Source organism: Xenia sp. Carnegie-2017, unplaced genomic scaffold (genome assembly GCF_021976095.1).
Source record: "Xenia sp. Carnegie-2017 unplaced genomic scaffold, XeniaSp_v1 HiC_scaffold_24, whole genome shotgun sequence".
NCBI classification, from domain to species: Eukaryota; Metazoa; Cnidaria; class Anthozoa; order Malacalcyonacea; family Xeniidae; genus Xenia; species Xenia sp. Carnegie-2017.
In genome coordinates, this window is record NW_025813487.1 from 16,123,027 (window position 1) to 16,130,156 (window position 7,130).

Here is a 7,130-nt window from a genome sequence, read left to right on the forward strand (position 1 = left end):
AAAAAAACTATTATTACACCCTGAGATATCTAGCCCAGCCACTTTTCAAAGCATATTTGCGCCTTTGCCTCCAACAACAAACCTCCCATCCGTTCCTTATTACTCAACTGGTAATTCAAATACTTTAAGAAAGATGCTATATTTATTGTATTTATCATCATTTGCCGAGCTGCAGAGGAAGTGTTGTCGATGCATTTGTCCCTTTTTATTAAACTGTGCAATGAGCAACTAATGGCAGAGGTGAATTAGGATTGAGTGGGAAGTTTAATATTCTCTAATTACAATTCATTAATTTGTCAGTTAGATGAATTATTTACTGAACTGCCTACGTTGATTTGCAATTTCTCACGCTCATTTTGAATTTCACTATATCTTCATGTAATGCTTTTTTCCTTTTCATAATCCCTGTGTATTATTAATAATGTCTTTGATATATTGGAACAACCATGTGTGTGTTGGTGTTGAATCGTTAGGGTTTTTTAAATCTGCAAAGAAACTGTACTTCATCGTATTGCTGATCTACGCTCAGTCGATTCATTCCTCATAATTTCCATGTAGTGGTTGGTTGAACATAGCAAAAATACTGGAGGAGATAGTCGGTATTTCCTTATCTATTTGTTCACTTTTTGCTGCAGATGTACCAAGAGTGAGATCTAACATCGAGACTTCACCCGAAAATACGAATTTCGAATTCAGAGATGCTCGTGTAACTTATATCAACAAAGAATACGACGACGACAATTATGAAATATCAAGCGAACATTATTTCTACGATAGCTCAAGGCCTTATCTAACAAGCTATGATAATAGTCGAAACAGAAGAGAACTTTGGAACTCGTTTTGGAAATGTTTGTGGATGAATTTAAATGTAATTTTGAGTATTATAATTCCAATTGCATTTTGCATAGCGATTTTTTACGTATCAATGAACACCACCTACAGCTGTCTGGAATGGCAGAATCACAACAACACATTACCGTTATCTGTAAAACGTGCTCATGTCTTTGGTGAATGCGTGCAGACGATAGTGATTTTTATAAGGTTTCCATTGACAATAATGATATTATTTGGATGGAAAGAGTTTAAATCAAAGTACTCATCAACGCTTTATATTGATGTCACATTTTGCCAGTTGGTCGTCGTTTATCACTTGATTATATTTCAATTCAATGTTTTTCGTCCTAATTATAACTTCTACCAATACCCACATATGGTCTTATTTTGTGTCTCGTTATTATGTTGCACTTTTGTGATACTTCACAACATTCGAACTAGGCAACCTTTCGTTTCTTATTCCAACTGTCACATTACAGCGCTAATACTTATGGAAATTACCTTTGGTACTTATTGGCATATTTATACACGTTTTTAATTATCCCTGGGTTCATTTGAGATCGACAAAATTGATTTAAATTCCTAATTTCAACCTCTTCACCACTAATAGCGCTTATTCCTACAGTGCTGTGTGGGCATATGGCGTTGGGAAGAAGTTCTGAGGTCGTTCATCCAGGTCGTAGTTTTATTATGGTCTCTATGATCCGAGGTAGCTTTTTATTCCTTTATAGAACGATGCAGACAAACTTAAAAAATATTTGGCTTTTCAATGGTCTGTCATTGTTTTCGTTGGTTTTTAATTTCTTGAAAAGAGCAACCAACAAATTCGCTCTCAAAATGTGGAAACGAATAATTTTGGCTTTAAACAATTTACGTTGTTTTCAAGGACTACAAGTTTTACCATGGAATACTGCACAGGGTTAAGAGCTGACTTAGAAATTCAAGATATACTTTTTGATTACAACACCCTTGTTTTTAGTCAGGCCTACTTCATTTCATATCAGATTCAAAGTTTTGACGTCGACAACATCATTTTGCAAATTTTGTTGTAATATGAAGATCTTCATCGGTGGTCACTGTAGTTAAAATTTGACCATTATTGTCATTTATATCCCTGTCGTGTCGTATTCTTTGTTAATATGTTATAGAAACTATTTGTTTTCAAGTTATTTGAAAGTAAAACTCATCTTTTTACGTCTTTGAGAGAAAGACTTAGTGTTATCTAAAATTATTACATGAACAAAGAATTAGTTCCGTGTGACAGTGTTGTAAATTGCTTGCTATGGAATAATTGTTGAGTCATGACTTATTAAATTACTTTTGTATTTAATCTAATGTTACGCAATGATATTAAAAATCGATGAGCAAGACTAGAATCGTTGTCTTTAAATGCATAGAAGTGAATGAATCTAGAAATATTTTATTTGATTCTTTCATTCATTCAAATGTTACACAATGATGTATCATATGTCTTAGTATCTGTCAGACTATTGTTTGTTTATTATATGTCAAACTTTTAACTCACATTATGTATTTTGTATTGTTCTGATATTCTACAATAGCTGGCGTTGATAATTTTAGAATAGCATGTTTGAAATGCATGAATAAATTTTTACTTACTGTCTACCTGAATTTTTTCGTTAAGTTAATAAATTGTGTTTTATATATTAGGTTTCATTTTCCATGATATCAAGCAGTGCTACAGAACTGAATTTACCCGAAGAAAGAATCCACGAAGGTAAAGAAATTAAATCGTAATTATCATGTGGGTTTTTACTGTATAAGTAGTCAAATTATTTGGAACAATGCCAGCGCCAAAATGTCAACTTTGGAAGTAGAAGAGCCTGAAGAGGGGCTCAAGTCCTACTCATCTCCTTTTATTTGAAGGAGATTTGTGAGAGCTTTGCCGCTTACCATGAAGTTTGAAACATAAAAAATTTCAGCCATGCCGATAACCCTTTCTATTTGCATTAATATAAATAATTGTCTTTATTAACACGATGATCATTCATGAGTACAAAGGGGAATATTTATTATTCGTCGTTTTCATTGTTCACCGGTTAAAATAAATAAAAATGCTGGAGGAGATAATCGGACTTGCCTTGTCGATTTGTTCGCTTTTTGCCGCGGACATACCCAAAGTGAGTTCTCGCAACGAAACTTTATCCGATTATACAAATTTCGAGCACAGAGAATCTGAGAATGACGCACAAGAAAATTATATAAACAAAGAGTTTGACGACGATAATTATAATGATGAATTATCAAGAGAAGATCTTGTCGTCAATTTTTCAAGCCAGAATACAACATGCTATGATGATAATTTGAAAGAAAGTGGAAAAGTTTGGAAGACATTATGGAAATGTTTGTGGACAAATTTAAATATCATTGTGGCCTCCATCATTCCTGTTGCATTTTGTATAACGCTTGTTTACGTGGCAATGAATACCGCCTATAGTTGTCTGGAATGGAAGAATCATAACAACAACAAGACATTACCGTTATCTGTAAAACGTGCTCACGTCTTTGGTGTCTGCGTGGAGGCGATCGTGATATATTTATGGTTTCCATTTATAATGATGATATTATTTGGATGGAAAGAATTTAAAGAAAAATTTTTATCCGCGGTTTATGTTGGTGTCATATTCGGAGAGTTGGTCATAATTTATCACTTGATTTCATTTCAATTCAATGTTTACTATTCACATAGTTTCTACAGATATCCTACAAGTGTGTTATTTTGTGTTTCGTCATTATGCTACACGTTCGTGATTCTTAACAACATCCGTATTGGTAAACCATTCATCCCTTATTCCAATTGTCACATTGCGGCGCTTGTTCTTGTGGAATTGACTTTTTGTACTTTATTTTCTTATCTCTACACCTATGCAATTATCCCTGGGTTTAATAGAGTTCGTCAAAATTTATATAAATTCCTGATTGCAACCTCCTCACCTCTGGTAGCGTTTATTCCTACTGCACTGTGTAGGCATATGGCGTTGAGAAGAAGTTCCGAAGTTGTTCATCCAGGTCGTAGTTTTATTATGGTCTCTCTGTTACGAGGTGGCGTTATATTCGTTTATAGAACAATGCAGACAGACTTTAAAAATATTTGGATTTTTATTGGTCTTTCATTGTTTTCATCGGTTTTAAACTTTTTAAAAAAGGCAACAAAACAAATTCGTTTCAAAATGTGGAAACGAATAGTTTCAGCTTTGAACAAATTACAATGTTGTCAAAGACTACAAATTTTACCTAGAGGTACACCCCATTCCAGACGATTAAGAGCTGACCTAGAAATTCAAGATATACTTTTTGAATACAACACTCTTGTTTTAAGTCAGGCGTACTTCATTTCATATCAGCTTCAAAGTTTTGACATCTCCACGGAACCATTGCTGTATGAGTTCCTGAAAAGAATTGCGATTGGGATTTTAATAGATTTCATCTTTAACTGTCTGACCAACTTTGTGCAAATGTATTATTACAACATTCCCATTAGCCGCGTGTGGAAGAAGTACTGGAAACGACATTTGTCTGCCAACATAGTTACAATTTTTGTATTAATTGCTTATTTTGGCCGAGGTTTAGAATCCGTGTTTCGCTCACGTTTTGAAGAAACTGGAGAGAGTTCTGTAAAATACGTGATTAGGAACTGTTCGTTGTTTTAGTTTAGATTATACCACGTCATACATGCGTCATTTAATACGTAATGTTTTGGTAATATTATACACCTGTTTTTTGTCGACTTGTACAAATTGGATTTGAGGTAAACATGATTCATGCTACTGTTGCGCTCTTATGATGAAATATTTGCTAGTCTTTTTATTTCCTAATGGTTTTGCCTTTCCCATCCTACACGTTTTGACACTGGCACATTTCATTGTTGTTGCGACTGTTTCCATTTCTGGAGCTATTGTTAATTTTTGTATTGCTCTATGCTCTGCAGTTAATTACAGGCTGCGCAAATTGCATCTCTTTATTCTTTATTAGTGAAAGCATGACTAAGGACTGTCTGCCTTGTTGGTTGATATTTTGTTTGTTTTTGATATCTTCTTTGATATGTTTGTTGTTTTACTTGTCTTTCGTCTTTCTTAAATTCCATGCTAAACCACCAACACCTCGTTCCAAACGTAATTTTTAGAATGTTTTTCCATCTTTCTCATCAGTCTCCATGCCCACTTTAATGAAAACTAAATAATCTACTTCTATTTATAATGAATAAATTATAAGACATGAAAGGATAACGTCATCTCCAAACGAGTAGGTGACATTTAAAACAGGGATAACATGAGTTATGACATCCTTATGAAAGGAGATCACCGTAACTCCAATAATGAGCGACATTTTGGCCCAATGATTTAGAACCCAGTCTTCAAGATGTGTAAATACCGCGTCAAGGTGAGGCAAGGAAGCAATCTTGAAAGGTGGCAAAAAGCAAAACGCAAGATGAAAAGTGAGTTAAAACAAAGTTCAAAAAACCTATACTATCAAACATTTTAATAATTAAACCTAGACTATCAACTTGCAATTCTGTATCAACTCAGCAAAAACAGATATTAGTCGTAAATATCATCAGTTTTGCCAACTTTCAAGATAGCGGCTTGCCTCACTCGTATTCATACAATATTGGTGGAGTCAGATATCTAGTAGATTGGGTTCTAGGTCATTGCTCAGGCATATAGCGTTGAGAAGAAGTTCCGAGGTCGTTCATCCCGGTCGTAGTTTTATTCTGGTGTGTATTATCCGAGGTGGCGTTATATTTGTTTACCGAACAATACAGACAAACTTCAAAAACATTGGCTTTTATTGGCCTTTCAAATTTGTTATCAGATTTAAATTTTTAAAAGGGCCACAAAAATTCTTTTCAAATTGTGGAAACAAATAATTTCAGCTTGAACAATTTACGTTGTATTCAAGGACTGCATGTCTTACCATGGAACACTGCACCTGCAAGACGGTTAAGAGCTGACCTTGAAATTCAAGATATACTTTTTGAATACAATACTCTTGTTTTAAGTCGAACCTACTTCATCTCTTATCAGCTACAAAGCTTTAACATCGCCATCAAACCTTTGTTGTATGAGTTCATGAAATGAACCGCTATTGGCGTTTTAATAGATTTCGTCTTCAACTGTATGTCCAACTTCGTGCAAATATATTTTTACAACATTCCCATTGGTCGCGTGTGGAGGAAGTATTGGAAACGTTATTTGTAAGCCAATGTAATGGCCATGTTGGTGATTATTGCTAATTTCAACCGAAGTTTCTAATCTGTGTTTCGATCGCATTTTGATGATTCTGGAGCGAGCTTTGCAAAGTTCTTTAGGAGAAGTTGTTTGTTGTTTTAGTTAAGGATTATACTGCAATTTTACTGTTTGATATGTGAATGAATCTAGAAAGGCAACCTCGCCGCCATCTTTTCTTAATATTGAAAGTAGTTTTGTAAGATTTTAAAATTCATTTTAACAACGATATACGTACAGTAGTGTAGCACAAATCGCCATGATAGGTTTTACAACTCAGTTCTTCTGGTTATAAGAACCAGGTAACCTGCGAGCACAAATCGCCATGATAGGTTTTACCACTCGGTTTTTCTGGTTATAAGAACAACGTAACCTGCGAAACTTCACGGGTTACTAGTCGTTTCTTGAATGTATGCCACTCTAGATTAAAGAAATGCCATTTTTCAGGCACAAAAATTATGGCAGCAACGAAAACAATCAAAACACGGCTGTTCATTTTATATCGGGATACTTGAAATTCACTTAAAATAGATTAATAGAGTAAAAAAAAACAGCTAATAATTCCTTTTGTCAAACACAACAAAACAAAAAAAAATCATCCCTTCGCCCAAGTGTTTAGCAAAATGATTACGGAGTCCGGACCACAGTCACTGAGGTGTCGTAAAATTCCACCCTCAGCTACAGAATTCACTGAAGAACTTCACTGAAGTTTACGTAACCACGTAAACTTCAAAAGACGACAACTTGGCAACAAACAACAGTAGACTGTTGAAATAATTTCGCCATTGTAGACATCTGTAAATAATGTTGATGTTTAAGATCAGAGCCATGTCCATAACAGTTAAAAGAATGACCTCTAGGAGGTTGTGAATCGTCATGCACGTTTTTTGGAAGAAATATGCAAATGTTTCTAGCATTTTGCAAGTTTGCTGTGTTCTGAAGTCCTTCATTCGTGATCTCCGAAGTTAAAATTTGATCATTGTATTCATTTATATCCATGTCATCGTCGTATTCTTTGTTAATATAGCTACGATGTAAATAATTTATTTG